Source organism: Oryzias latipes, chromosome 21 (assembly GCF_053564925.1).
Source record: "Oryzias latipes strain Hd-rR chromosome 21, Olatipes_Hd-rR_3.1".
In the NCBI taxonomy this organism is placed as follows: Eukaryota; Metazoa; Chordata; class Actinopteri; order Beloniformes; family Adrianichthyidae; genus Oryzias; species Oryzias latipes.
This window is the reverse complement of record NC_136257.1, coordinates 29,053,133-29,068,810: the sequence shown is the minus strand read 5'-3', so window position 1 is coordinate 29,068,810 and position 15,678 is coordinate 29,053,133.

Genomic DNA, 15,678 nt, shown 5'->3' with positions numbered 1-15,678 from the left:
GGCGGGGGGGGGGGGGGGGGGTCACCTGGGGGAGTTGGGGTACTGTTCAGCAGGCTGACTGCAGTGGGGAAGAAGCTGTTCTTGTGGCGCGAGGTCCTGGTCCTGATGGACCGGAGCCTCTTGCCAGAAGGGAGGGGCCGAAAGAGATTATGTCCTGGATGAGAGGGGTTGGCTACAATCCTGGCTGCCCGCCTCCAGGTCCTGGAGATGTGCAGCTCCTGGAGAGACGGGAGGTGGCAGCCGATCACCTTCTCTGCTGAGTGGATGACGCGTTGCAGCTTGGCCTTGTCTCTGGCCGTGGCCGCAGCGAACCAGACTGTGATGGAGGACGTGAGGGTGGATTCGATGATGGCATCGTAGAAGTCTACCAGCATCTTTTCAGGGAGGTGAAACTTCTTCAGCTGCCTCAGGAAGTACATCCTCTGCTGGACCTTCTTAGTGATGGAGCTGATGTTCTGCTCCCACTTGAGGTCCTGGCTGATGATGGTTCCCAGGAAGCAGAAGGACTCCACAGAGGTCACCGGGGAGTCACAGAGGATGACAGGGGGGAGGGGGGCTGGGGCCTTCCTGAAGTCCACTGTCATCTCCACTGTCTTCAGAGCATTAAGCTCCAGGTTGTTAGCGCTGCACTATGACACCAGCCTGGCTATTTCACTCCTGTAGGCCAACTCATCTCCGTCAGAGATGAGGCCGATGAGTGTGGTGTCGTCAGCAAACTTCAGGAGTTTGACAGACAGGTGACCAGCTGTGCAGCTGTTTGTGTACAGGGAGAGTAACAGGGGTGAAAGGACACAGCCCTGGGGGGATCCGGTGCTTGTGGTCCGAGTATCTGAGACGAGCTTCCCCAGCCTCACATACTGCTGTCTGTCCGTCAGGAAGTCTGTGATCCACCTGCAGGTGGAGTCAGGCACATTCATCTTGGAGAGTTTTTAATACTAAAGATGTATGAAAGACATACCGAAAAATATGTCTTTCAGTGTTTAACTGGCTGTCTTTGGATTATGCATGCCTGAGTAATGGCCATTCTTACTCCTCATCTCTCTGTTCACTGCTTGCTAATTTACATAGCAGGGGTCCCAGCAGGAGGGGGCGGGGTTGTAACACGACTCCTTCAGCAGAGCCAGGCTGAGAGAGGCTTTGACATGTAAGATGTTAGATGTTAGAATGCTAGATGTTAGAATGACCAGTTCATTGTATATCTATGAAAATATTCAGGGAGCTATGGGACATGTTCAGCTATAGGTCTGTGAAAATTGGTGTCGATTGTTGAAACATAAGTTACCATAAAAAAATGTTTGTTTGGAGTCTAGACAGATTTAACACAGGTTTTTGGATGAAAAAGGATTTTTTATAAATCATCTGTTACACTTTTAAGTCTGAAAAAAATATGGAAGGCAGCAAACACAGATCTCTACCGTTTTTAATTTGTTTGTGCTGATATTTGAAAGATAAGTTATGCAAAAAAATAGGTGTTTGCAGTTTTGCCTAAAAAGACGTTTTCGGACCTTTTTGGATCAAATGTTGTCTAAAAGTTCACCTGTAACTTCAATCATTCTGAATTTTTTTAGGAAAACTAAACCACTTCAACTGTGATCTGCAAGGCAATGGTAAAACTATATTTTTTATGGAACAGCCTGCAGTGTTTCTTGTGGGGATCTTTTCTGCCAGGGCTTGCCGGCTTGGTCGGTGGTTGTTGCTGTTACCAATCCAGTTGATATGGTTCTCCATCTGTGTCTAAGTGATATAATCAGAATCAGAATCGTTTATTGTCATTGTACATGGGGATACAATGAAATTGCAGCAGCCTTGGAGTGAAGGAGTTACATAAAATAAAAATAAAAATAGAATAGAAAAAGAAATACTGTATTTACAACTCTTAACAAAAAATGAACAATATGGACAGAAACTGTTAAATATTAAATATTTGTGAATAAAATAGAAAGGAATTACATGAGTTGCTGTGAGCACAGCTTAATAAATATCAAGTTATTGCACAGTGACCCGGTTAGACAGTCAGGATATTGCACGCATTGTAGTAAAATTAGAGTGAGGTGTGGTTGGTGGACGTATGTGCATTCCGTATGATAATTGCCTGTGGAAAAAAGCTGTTTCTTAGTCTGTTTGTCCTGGTTCTGATGGACCTGTACCTCCTTCCAGAGGGCAGCAGTTCAAACAGAGGGAAAGCAGAATGGGTGGAGTTAGTGGTGATGCTAGTCACTCTGCTGAGGCAGCGAGACTGGTAAATGTCCTTCAGTGAGGGGAGGGGGCAGCCGATGATCCTCTGCGCTGTCTTTACCACTCTCTGGAGACTCTGCCGTTCTGCTTCAGTGCAGTGGGAAAACCACACTGTGATGCCATAGGACAGAATGCTCTCAATGGTTGAGCGGTAGAACGTTACCAGCAGCTCCTGGCTGACGTCGTTCCTCCTAAGTTTTCTCAGGAAGTGCAGGCATTGCTGGGCCTTCCTGATGACAGTCATGGTGTTGTTAGACCATGTGAGGTCAGCAGAGATGGTGGTGCCCAGGAGGGTGAAGCTGTGGACCCTCTCCACACAGTTTCCATCGATGTAGAGTGGGGGTGGATCTGTTCTGTTCTGCAAACTGGTGGGGGACGAAGATTGGAGGGAGGGAGTCTTTGATGTGTCCCAGGAGCAGCCGCTCCAGACACTTTGTGATTACAGCAGTGAGTGCAACTGGGCGGAAGTCCGTGAGGAAGGCTGTGGATGAGGACTTTTTGGGTATCGGGATGATAGTGGATGACTTCAGGCAAGCAGGGATGAAAGCCTGAGCTAGCGACAGGTTGAAGATTTTTGTGAAGACCTGGGAGAGTTGATCGGCGCAGGCCCGCAGAACCTTTCCGGGAACTCCATCAGGTCCCGCCGCTTTCCTGGGGTTTACCCTGCTGAACATCCGTGCCATCCGTGCCACGTCCATAAAGGCATTGTTTTTATATTTAGAGCTCTAAGCAACCAAACAGTTGTCTATATAAAAGAGCTTTTACAATTGTGCACTTTTAGCAGGCTGAAAAAATTATCTTTTTAAAATTGCCATTTCAAATTTGGGTTTTAAATTTTGTGTTCCATTTTTCTGTGCTTGTATTGGAAGGATTTGTTATTATTTTGTTTAAAAGTGCTACATATTGTATATACACATAATTTATTTAGAGAAATTTGCTATAGGTTGTGTTTTTTGGTTTTGTAGTTTAATTTCATTGGATTTATATTAAGGAAAAGAAGTTGCAGCATTGATTAAAAAAGGATAAAAGAGACATTTACTGTCTAAGTCTTATGTTACATCTGTAGAACTGTACTGAGAGTTGGGTTTTGTTTTGGAGCACATTCATATGTTTTGTTTGTAAAAAAAAAAAGATAAAATATTAAGTTAATTGCATTTTACATGACTAGAAAAGCAATGATTATTCATAAAAATCTATGAAAGACATACAAAACAAATGAAAAAGCAGTCTGCCCTCCCTCTTGTGTCTAAACTATTGTCACCTCACTTCTGGGTTAGTTAGCATATAAACAGGCAGCTGGTGTGTGTGTGTGTGGGGGGGGGGGGGGGGTGAAATTTGACTCCAGCAACAGGAAAGATTGAGGAGCAGGCTGCAGCATGAGAAAAAGACTGAACCATGTAAGAGGAAATGACATCCTACAGTTGACCAGTTCATTTTATATCTGTAAAGAATATTCAAGAAGCATTTAGACATGTTCAACTATATGCGTGTTAAACTTGGTGTGGATATTTGAAGCATAAGTAATTTTAAAACACACTTGTTTGGAGTCCAGACGGAAAAAGCACAGGTTTTGGGATGAATCAGGATTTTTTTAAAATCATCTGTTTCACCTGGACTTCTGAAAAAAATATGGAAGGCAGCAAACACAGATCCCTACATTTAAAAAAATAAATGGTGTTGATATATGATGATTAAGTTATGAAAAAAAATAGGTGTTTGTAGTTTTGCCTAAAAAGACGTTTTCGGACCTTTTTGGATGAAATGTTCTCTAAAAGTTCACCTGTAACTTCAATCATTCTGAATTTTTTTAGGAAGCAGTAGCACATAAATGCCTATGAAAGTTGAATTCTTGGTGCTGATAACCTAAACAGAATTTATGCTAAAAATCTTTGTTCAGTCCAAAATTTCATTAAAAAAATCAAGTGATGAAGTTTCTCGTAGACCCTATAGTGTTACATATCAAAGCTGGAGGTTATTAAAGGCATCTAATTCTGAAATCTCAGCTTCCTGAGACAAACGGCTGATTTATAATAAATTTCTATTATTTGGGTGCACATAATCGACCACTTCCTGTTACGCAGGCACCGTCAGGTGTACACCCATGAAACTTTACATGATGAGAGAGGACCCTTCTGAGTATCTCCAGTTTTAATTTCATGCACATCGGACAAAGCAAAGAGAAAATACAGGGCAGAATGTGCCCAATGCAATAACTAGGTGGCGCTATAGAGCTCGTCCAAGATTGTCATATCCATGGGTTCAGAATAGAAGCTTCATCATATCCATTGAATTTCAGTGAGATTGGACAAGGAATGTGCACGTGAGAGCAACTTTTGTGTGCATAGCGAGATGCCCAACTTTGCCGCTCTGTCACGACCACACCCCCGCATTGAAAGTTATGGTTTTTTGTCAGAGTAAACTTCAATGGCTTTTCAACAGGTGGACGTCATTTTCAGGTGTGTCGGCTCATCCTACTCGGAGTAGTGATGCTCCAAGTAAAACATGTCATTTCCTCTTGCCAGCAGGTGGCGCTACACTTTTTCCAGGTTTTTTCACTGCAGATGTGTTCAGAGTCAGACTACAATCATGCACATCAATTTTGGATCAGATTGGATTATGCATGGCTGAGTAATGGCCATTTTTCTTTTCATGGCGTGTTTTCGAAACGACCTCCAATTTTGACGCGCCGCCATGGTCACAAACATCCATAAAAACTTAAAAGCTTTGCAATTTAACATCGGACATGTGTATAGTTTACAAAACCAAAGTTTGGAGTCATTACTCTCAAATCTCTAGGAGGAGTTCGTTCTAGAGCGAGGCCTGCGAATGACCAAAATACAGCAAAAATGACATATTGTCATCAAAATATCAGACTTCCTGTGCGACTGACAGCTTGGTCCCAAGAGACTTTTTTGTAGGTTTCTATCCGATGAACATGCCCTGTTAAAATCAGGTTTGTACTATAAAGCATATGGAGGTGCTCGCGAAAACAAATTTTGCAGGTGGCGCTATCGAGCCATTTTTGTTTACCTATGCCGTTCTCCTATAAAATATGAAATTTTTCGCGACTCCTGATGTGTATACAAAATTTGGTGAGTTTTGGGGTATGTTAAAGGCCTCAAAAAGGCGACGGAAAAGTCGGAAGAATAATAATAATAATAATTAAAGCTACAAGTAGCATTTAGCGGGCCCGAGCACGTGCGACCGCATGGCACGAGCGACCGCCCCGTGAGCAACGCCCTGCTCGAGCCATTCTCGTCGTTTTTTCTTGTCCATTCTGGAGCTCCAAGCTATTGTTAATACGACAGCAGCCTGGGGGGGGGGGGGGGGGGGCCTGTAATCTGTTGCCTTAAGGGACAAAGACTTTTGCATATAGCATGAAAAAAATTCAAGCAATGATGATAATTGCTATCACTGTCCCTAAGGATGAGAACAATAGAACTCATTCAATTTCCACTACAATGTCTAGATGAGTGTCAGCTATGTCTGATAACTTGGCCAATTAGCTGGACCGGGATCTTGCAAAGTGCAGGTGGTTAACGTCCAGTGTAATGAGTCTGTGGACGGCAACAGTACAGCATAGCTTTTGGTTTCCACAAGAGAAGAACTCCTGACACATCTGCCCTAACAGACAACTACAAGAGGAGTTGAAATGTATAACACGGTGAAGGAGTTTTTGTGCAGAAAAAGGTACAATTAGAAAAGCTGGTAGCAGTGACTGCAGATGGGACTCCTGCTATGATCAATAGACAAACAGGTTTCATCACTCACTGTAAAGCTGACCCAGACTTTCCAAAATGTCTGCATTACTGCTGCGTCATTCACCAGCAGGCCTTATGTGCAGAAGTGATTGGCTCTGGACATATAATGACTCTTATTCTGAAAATCGTAAACAACCTCAGCTGCAAAGCAAAACAGCACAGGATTTTTAAGGTGCTATTGGAGGAGATGTCTGTTGAATATGGTGAATATGAACATTGTGAATCTGAACTTGCATTCTTGACTGACATTACTGGAAAACTAAACCACTTGATCTGCGAGCTGCAAGACAATGGCAAAACTATTTTTTTTTGACCAGCCTGCCTGAGCCAGTGTTTTTCTTGTGGGGATCTTTTCTGCCAGGGCTTGTCAGCTTGGTCAGTGGATGTTGCTGCAGTTGTCTCCCTTGCTGGGACAGCTGGAGTTAAACACAGCAGCTCACGGCTCTGAAGTGGACCCCGTTGCTGTCCCAGTCTGGATGGGCACTGTGGCGATGTTCCAATGGCCAGGCTGGCTCCTGGTATAAAGAGATTCCCAAATACCATTTCCTAACCGCAGAGCCAAGGATGTGTTTACATGTTTAGGTCAAAAATGTGATGGACAGCTTCATGTTGTCTAAACATGCCACCCTGTTATTAATCCAGTTGATATGGTTCTCCATCTGTGTCTAGGTGATAGAAAAGCATTTTTTTTTATATTTACAGCTCTAAGCAAACAAACAGTTGTCTATATAAAAGAGCTTTTACAATTGTGCACTTTTAGCAGGTCTCTGAGTTCATGTGACCAATGTATGGTGGATTTTCACAGACCTTGTTTAAAACTGAAGGTGAGAGAGACTTAGAGAAATGGCTTCATTGTTCTGGAGTTCTTTGTTTCATCCATAGAAGAGTAGAATTGGTGATTGATTTTGAAAAGCTGCTGAAAAAAGTATCTTTTCAAATTGCAATTTCTAACTTGGGTTTTACATTTTGTTTTCCATTTTTTGTGCTTTATTTGGGAAGCATTTGTTATTTGTTTGGTGTTTTTAAGGTTCTGCAAATATACACATCATTTTTTAGAGACATTTGTTATCAGTTGTGTTTGTTGATTTGTAGTTTAATTTCATTGGATGTATAGATGTCGTGTGGGGGGGAGGCTCGACAGCAGGTAGGACCCAGGCGCAGAGACGGGAGGCAAACGGGTTCAGGGCAAGTGGGTTTATTTAACTAACAAAAAGCGCTGCAGAGCAGGATGACAAAACTAAAAACAAAAACTTACTGTGGCATGGCAAGGGACATGGACGCCAGACAAGAAGACGTGATCAACATGAGCAGAAGTTAATGGACCAGCACAGGAGGAAGGCAGAGACAAGACTTATATACAGACAGGGCAGACAAGACACAGGTGAACACGATTAGGGCAGATGGGGACCAAAGGAAGTAAAACTCAAAAACATGACAAGACAGGAAACCTTTCAAAATAAAACAGGAAACAGAACCAAACAAGACAGAACAAGAACTAAAGCGAAAAAAAAGACAACAAACTGAAACCATGACAATAGAAAGGAAAAGAAGTTCAAACATTGATTATAAAAAAGGATATAAGAGATAAAAAAAAAGAAAAAGGAAAAGAAAAAAGATAAAATATTGATTTAATTGCATTTTGAATGAATAAAAAACAATGATTAATAGAATCAGAAATCAGAAAAAGTTTTATTGCCAGGTTCAGTAGAGCGCACTTTACAAAACGAGGAATTTGACTTGGTGTATAGTGCAATTAAGAATAAGTTAAAAATTAAGTTAACAACAACAACACACTATATACAGTAGAGTAAGGTGACTTAAAGTGGGAGCACAGATGGGCTGGGATGGTGGGGCCTGTAAGTGGCACCGACAGTCCTTTGGTGGGCGGGGGGGGGAGGGGGGGTCACCAAGGGGAGTTGGGGTACTGTTCAGCAGGCTGACTGCAGTGGGGAAGAAGCTGTTCTTGTGGCGCGAGGTCCTGGTCCTGATGGACCGGAGCCTCTTGCCAGAAGGGAGGGGCCGAAAGAGATTATGTCCTGGATGAGAGGGGTTGGCTACAATCCTGGCTGCCCGCCTCCAGGTCCTGGAGATGTGCAGCTCCTGGAGAGACGGGAGGTGGCAGCCGATCACCTTCTCTGCTGAGTGGATGACGCGTTGCAGCTTGGCCTTGTCTCTGGCCGTGGCCGCAGCGAACCAGACTGTGATGGAGGACGTGAGGGTGGATTCGATGATGGCGGTGTAAAAGTCTACCAGCATCTTTTCAGGGAGGTGAAACTTCTTCAGCTGCCTCAGGAAGTACATCCTCTGCTGGACCTTCTTAGTGATGGAGCTGATGTTCTGCTCCCACTTGAGGTCCTGGCTGATGATGGTTCCCAGGAAGCAGAAGGACTCCACAGAGGTCACCGGGGAGTCACAGAGGATGACAGGGGGGAGGGGGGCTGGGGCCTTCCTGAAGTCCACTGTCATCTCCACTGTCTTCAGAGCATTAAGCTCCAGGTTGTTAGCGCTGCACTATGACACCAGCCTGGCTATTTCACTCCTGTAGGCCGACTCATCTCCGTCAGAGATGAGGCCGATGAGTGTGGTGTCGTCAGCAAACTTCAGGAGTTTGACAGACAGGTGACCAGCTGTGCAGCTGTTTGTGTACAGGGAGAGTAACAGGGGTGAAAGGACACAGCCCTGGGGGGATCCGGTGCTTGTGGTCCGAGTATCTGAGACGAGCTTCCCCAGCCTCACATACTGCTGTCTGTCCGTCAGGAAGTCTGTGATCCACCTGCAGGTGGAGTCAGGCACATTCATCTTGGAGAGTTTTTAATACTAAGTCTAGACAGATTTAACACAGGTTTTTGGATGAAAAAGGATTTTTTATAAATCATCTGTTACACTTTTAAGTCTGAAAAAAATATGGAAGGCAGCAAACACAGATCCCTACCGTTTTTAATTTTTTTGTGCTGATATTTGAAAGATAAGTTATGCAAAAAAATAGGTGTTTGCAGTTTTGCCTAAAAAGACGTTTTCGGACCTTTTTGGATCAAATGTTGTCTAAAAGTTCACCTGTAACTTCAATCATTCTGAATTTTTTTAGGAAAACTAAACCACTTCAACTGTGATCTGCAAGGCAATGGTAAAACTATATTTTTTATGGAACAGCCTGCAGTGTTTCTTGTGGGGATCTTTTCTGCCAGGGCTTGCCGGCTTGGTCGGTGGTTGTTGCTGTTACCAATCCAGTTGATATGGTTCTCCATCTGTGTCTAAGTGATATAATCAGAATCAGAATCGTTTATTGTCATTGTACATGGGGATACAATGAAATTGCAGCAGCCTTGGAGTGAAGGAGTTACATAAAATAAAAATAAAAATAGAATAGAAAAAGAAATACTGTATTTACAACTCTTAACAAAAAATGAACAATATGGACAGAAACTGTTAAATATTAAATATTTGTGAATAAAATAGAATGGAATTACATGAGTTGCTGTGAGCACAGCTTAATAAATATCAAGTTATTGCACAGTGACCCGGTTAGACAGTCAGGATATTGCACGCATTGTAGTAAAATTAGAGTGAGGTGTGGTTGGTGGACGTATGTGCATTCCGTATGATAATTGCCTGTGGAAAAAAGCTGTTTCTTAGTCTGTTTGTCCTGGTTCTGATGGACCTGTACCTCCTTCCAGAGGGCAGCAGTTCAAACAGAGGGAAAGCAGAATGGGTGGAGTTAGTGGTGATGCTAGTCACTCTGCTGAGGCAGCGAGACTGGTAAATGTCCTTCAGTGAGGGGAGGGGGCAGCCGATGATCCTCTGCGCTGTCTTTACCACTCTCTGGAGACTCTGCCGTTCTGCTTCAGTGCAGTGGGAAAACCACACTGTGATGCCATAGGACAGAATGCTCTCAATGGTTGAGCGGAAGAACGTTACCAGCAGCTCCTGGCTGACGTCGTTCCTCCTAAGTTTTCTCAGGAAGTGCAGGCGTTGCTGGGCCTTCCTGATGACAGTCATGGTGTTGTTAGACCATGTGAGGTCAGCAGAGATGGTGGTGCCCAGGAGGGTGAAGCTGTGGACCCTCTCCACACAGTTTCCATCGATGTAGAGTGGGGGTGGATCTGTTCTGTTCTGCAAACTGGTGGGGGACGAAGATTGGAGGGAGGGAGTCTTTGATGTGTCCCAGGAGCAGCCGCTCCAGACACTTTGTGATGACAGCAGTGAGTGCAACTGGGCGGAAGTCCGTGAGGAAGGCTGTGGATGAGGACTTTTTGGGTATCGGGATGATAGTGGATGACTTCAGGCAAGCAGGGATGAAAGCCTGAGCTAGCGACAGGTTGAAGATTTTTGTGAAGACCTGGGAGAGTTGATCGGCGCAGGCCCGCAGAACCTTTCCGGGAACTCCATCAGGTCCCGCCGCTTTCCTGGGGTTTACCCTGCTGAACATCCGTGCCATCCGTGCCACGTCCATAAAGGCATTGTTTTTATATTTAGAGCTCTAAGCAACCAAACAGTTGTCTATATAAAAGAGCTTTTACAATTGTGCACTTTTAGCAGGCTGAAAAAATTATCTTTTTAAAATTGCCATTTCAAATTTGGGTTTTAAATTTTGTGTTCCATTTTTCTGTGCTTGTATTGGAAGGATTTGTTATTATTTTGTTTAAAAGTGCTACATATTGTATATACACATAATTTATTTAGAGAAATTTGCTATACGTTGTGTTTTTTGGTTTTGTAGTTTAATTTCATTGGATTTATATTAAGGAAAAGAAGTTGCAGCATTGATTAAAAAAGGATAAAAGAGACATTTACTGTCTAAGTCTTATGTTACATCTGTAGAACTGTACTGAGAGTTGGGTTTTGTTTTGGAGCACATTCATATGTTTTGTTTGTAAAAAAAAAAGATAAAATATTAGGTTAATTGCATTTTACATGACTAGAAAAGCAATGATTATTCATAAAAATCTATGAAAGACATACAAAACAAATGAAAAAGCAGTCTGCCCTCCCTCTTGTGTCTAAACTCTTGTCACCTCACTGCTGGGTTAGTTAGCATATGAACTGGCAGCTGGTGTGTGTGTGTGTGTGGGGGGGGGGGGGGGGGGGGTGAAATTTGACTCCAGCAACAGGGATGATTGAGGAGCAGGCTGCAGCATGAGGAAAAGACTTAAGCATGTAAGAGGAAATGACATCCTACAGTTGACCAGTTCATTTTATATCTGTAAAGAATATTCAAGAAGCATTTAGACATGTTCAGCTATATGCGTGTGAAACTTGGTGTGGATATTTGAAGCATAAGTAATTTTAAAACACACTTGTTTGGAGTCCAGACGGAAAAAGCACAGGTTTTGGGATGAATCAGGATTTTTTTAAAATCATCTGTTTCACCTGGACTTCTGAAAAAAATATGGAAGGCAGCAAACACAGATCCCTACATTTAAAAAAATAAATGGTGTTGATATATGATGATTAAGTTATGAAAAAAAATAGGTGTTTGTAGTTTTGCCTAAAAAGACGTTTTCGGACCTTTTTGGATGTAATGCTCTCTAAGATGTCACCTGTAACTTCAATCATTCTGAATTTTTTTAGGAAGCAGTAGCACATAAATGCCTATGAAAGTTGAATTCCTGGTGCTGATAACCTAAACAGAATTTATGCTAAAAATCTTTGTTCAGTCCAAAATTTCATTAAAAAAATCAAGTGATGAAGTTTCTCGTAGACCCTATAGTGTTACATATCAAAGCTGGAGGTTATTAAAGGCATCTAATTCTGAAATCTCAGCTTCCTGAGACAAACGGCTGATTTATAATAAATTTCTATTATTTGGGTGCACATAATCGACCACTTCCTGTTACGCAGGCACCGTCAGGTGTACACCCATGAAACTTTACATGATGAGAGAGGACCCTTCTGAGTATCTCCAGTTTTAATTTCATGCACATCGGACAAAGCAAAGAGAAAATACAGGGCAGAATGTGCCCAATGCAATAACTAGGTGGCGCTATAGAGCTCGTCCAAGATTGTCATATCCATGGGTTCAGAATAGAAGCTTCTTCATATCCATTGAATTTCAGTGAGATTGGACAAGGAATGTGCACGTGAGAGCAACTTTTGTGTGCATAGCGAGATGCCCAACTTTGCAGCTCTGTCACGACCACACCCCCGCATTGAAAGTTATGGTTTTTTGTCAGAGTAAACTTCAATGGCTTTTCAACAGGTGGACGTCATTTTCAGGTGTGTCGGCTCATCCTACTCGGAGTAGTGATGCTCCAAGTAAAACATGTCATTTCCTCTTGCCAGCAGGTGGCGCTACACTTTTTCCAGATTTTTTCACTGCAGATGTGTTCAGAGTCAGACTACAATCATGCACATCAATTTTGGATCAGATTGGATTATGCATGGCTGAGTAATGGCCATTTTTCTTTTCATGGCGTGTTTTCGAAACGACCTCCAATTTTGACGCGCCGCCATGGTCACAAACATCCATAAAAACTTAAAAGCTTTGCAATTTAACATCGGACATGTGTCTAGTTTACAAAACCAAAGTTTGGAGTCATTACTCTCAAATCTCTAGGAGGAGTTCGTTCTAGAGCGAGGCCTGCAAATGACCAAAATACAGCAAAAATGACATATTGTCATCAAAATATCAGACTTCCTGTGCGACTGACAGCTTGGTCCCAAGAGACTTTTTTGTAGGTTTCTATCCGATGAACATGCCCTGTTAAAATCAGGTTTGTACTATAAAGCATATGGAGGTGCTCGCGAAAACAAATTTTGCAGGTGGCGCTATCGAGCCATTTTTGTTTACCTATGCCGTTCTCCTAGAAAATATGAAATTTTTCGCGACTCCTGATGTGTATACAAAATTTGGTGAGTTTTGGGGTATGTTAAAGGCCTCAAAAAGGCGACGGAAAAGTCGGAAGAATAATAATAATAATAATAATAATAATAATAAACCTAACAGATACAATAGGGTCCTTGCACTCCGTGCTCGGGCCCTAATAATAATAAACCTAACAGATACAATAGGGTCCTTGCACTCCGTGCTCGGGCCCTAATAATAATAATAATAATAAACATTCGAATTACAATAGGGTCCTTGCACTCCGTGCTCGGGCCCTAATAAACAAAATTCAGTGGATCTTCACCTAGTTTTTTGTAGACACTTGTTCCATTGTTTTGACTTTGTCATTGCAATGTTTTGTAGATTTATAATCTTGAGGAACTATCGTGTATTATAATCAAAAATATATTTGTCAAAATAGACGCTAGGATTGTTCTAAAAGGTTTGATGTTAAGCATGGCCACAAAAAACTGTTTGAAGATAAATTAATAAAGCAAATGTGAATGCAAAGTTAGAAAGAAGTGTTTAAAAAACTAGACTAGTGAGTGATGAAAGTCCCACTCCAATCCTTTTTGGATCTGTTGTTAGCACAATAAAAAAAAAACTGTCTTTTTTTTTAAAAACAGTTCCTGCAGAGCAGCAGGAGTTTGTCAGAATTTTGTTCTGAATTGTGGGCGGGACCGTTGGTGCGGAGGAAGCCAATGCATTGGAATGGAGCGGAGCAGGGAGCTTGTGCCCCGCTGATCGTATGTACGACATCACACCAAAAAAAACACCAAAAACAGGATTTTCATCGGAGTGTAAGAAAGTTAACATCTTTGCACATTCCTGCTTTAATTCCACTGTTTTCATTCTGTAGCCTTACCCAAACTGAAATCAAAAGCAGATAATTTTCACTCATTTTCTAATGTACAGAACTGAGGAGCGGCAGAGGCTTTAAAGAGACTGCAGCGCTCAGAGAAAGACAAGCTGTGAACCTGCTGCGGTGGGCATCCTGTGTCCTCTGAGCAGCCGCAGTCAACCAGCCGCCAACACACATGTCTCTATAAAATGTAATGGAGCTTTAAAAAAAAAAAAAGCGTCACGGTTACTAGTAAAGTTGCAGAACATGTCTGACCAGAATTTTCCCCTCAAGGACTGTGAGGATTATCCGACAGGACACACACACACACACACACATCTGGTGAATGCGCACGACTGGCATGTTCAGAGGAAATAGCAGCAGGCCCAGCAGTGCCCACATCACAACAGGACCTCTCTTTTCAATTTCCTGCTGCAGTTTCCATTTCTGCTTCACTTCACGCAGGGAACTGTGAAGTGGGATTGGCATAGAAAGAATGCAACATTTAGCCGATATGACACAGCGGAGCACAAAACAAGGAAACTGATTCTGACAAAGGCTATATTTGTGATAATGTTCTCAATAAAAGCATGAAAGCGACTTCTGACCTGATTCCCTCTGGAGATGGAGCTCCTCCATCGCAGCAGCGGTTTCATGCCGTACGGCAGCCTGATATTACACATCTGAGCTAAAGCACTATAGTTTTTAAGTTTGTTGTTAGTGTTTTCTCTAAAGCTGGGCTGCTGTTTCTGTTTTTTTTATTAGAACTCAGAGACTTCATGTCTGGATGACAGATGCCAGAATGTCTTGGTGTGACACCATTCAGGTTCACCCAACACCGATTAAATGAATGCTTTTATTCATAAATTGGAGATTAAAGGTTGAGAAATTCTTTTTAGACATAGTAGGAGGATTGCCTTGAGCTTGCTAGCCCACATTTAATATGTCAATATGCATCTTTTTCTTCCTATTTCTGGTATTTTTACACCTGTTCTTCTTTTCCCCCTGTTTGCTTTGTCTTTTTACCTAAGAGATTAAGACACCAACGCCAAATTTCTTGTATGGTCTCTCATATTTGGTTCTGATAAACATGTTTTTGGTTCAAATTTTCTTTCAACTTGTGCACAATTTTAATAAAACGTCAGTACGATTATATGGATATATTGGAAGAACGAGTGAGGTAATCAAAAAAATATGATGCTAAAGTAAAAAAACTCAGTGGCGTCAAACAGGTATTTGGTGCAAATCTGTGTTTTGGTCAGCCTATTTTTTCTCAATCTTTGGGGCCGACTCATATTTCTTGGGTGTTAATAATAGCACCATAACTTCCGACACCCCCAGTGTAGGAAGTGTCACCGCAGGTCATTTATCTGTAAACTCTACTATATGACTAGGTCAATAACAATGATCCACTTATCTATTTATTTGTTTCTTGTTTGGCTTATTTGGAATGATCTGTAATTTGTATTGTTACTTCTTTTGTATTAAGACTCCCTTTGCACTGCCTTGACTGGTGAATTTCTCCCCTGTGAGATAAATAAAGTTAAATTCATATAAATGGCTTTTACATGCATGTGAATACATTCATACATTGTTATTAGCAGATCTGAGAAGACAGAGCACAATGCAGAACATTACAGGCATTAATCTGTGCACATATTTACCAATGACAGTGAAAAGATGACCTACACTTGTGGTCATCATCATCGTTGTTGATCGTGAGGTCTTCAAACACCTCAAAACAGGCAGAACAAACTAGCGATCGCTTGTTGGAACAAAAAGGTCTTTTAGAGATGTAGATTGAATGGTCACCTGTCAATCAAAGTTCCACAACTATGTGATCAATTTAATTGTGGAATGCAGAAAAAAAAGAGATTCATAAAATTCATCTAGTCTACAGTTTACCTCCATATTAAATATTACCATTGAACTGAAGTGTGTTTGGCATATAAGGTGTTTCCACTGAGCAGCAGCATCCAGTCCAGTCCAGTACAGGTAGAGTGTTTTCAGTCTGGAAG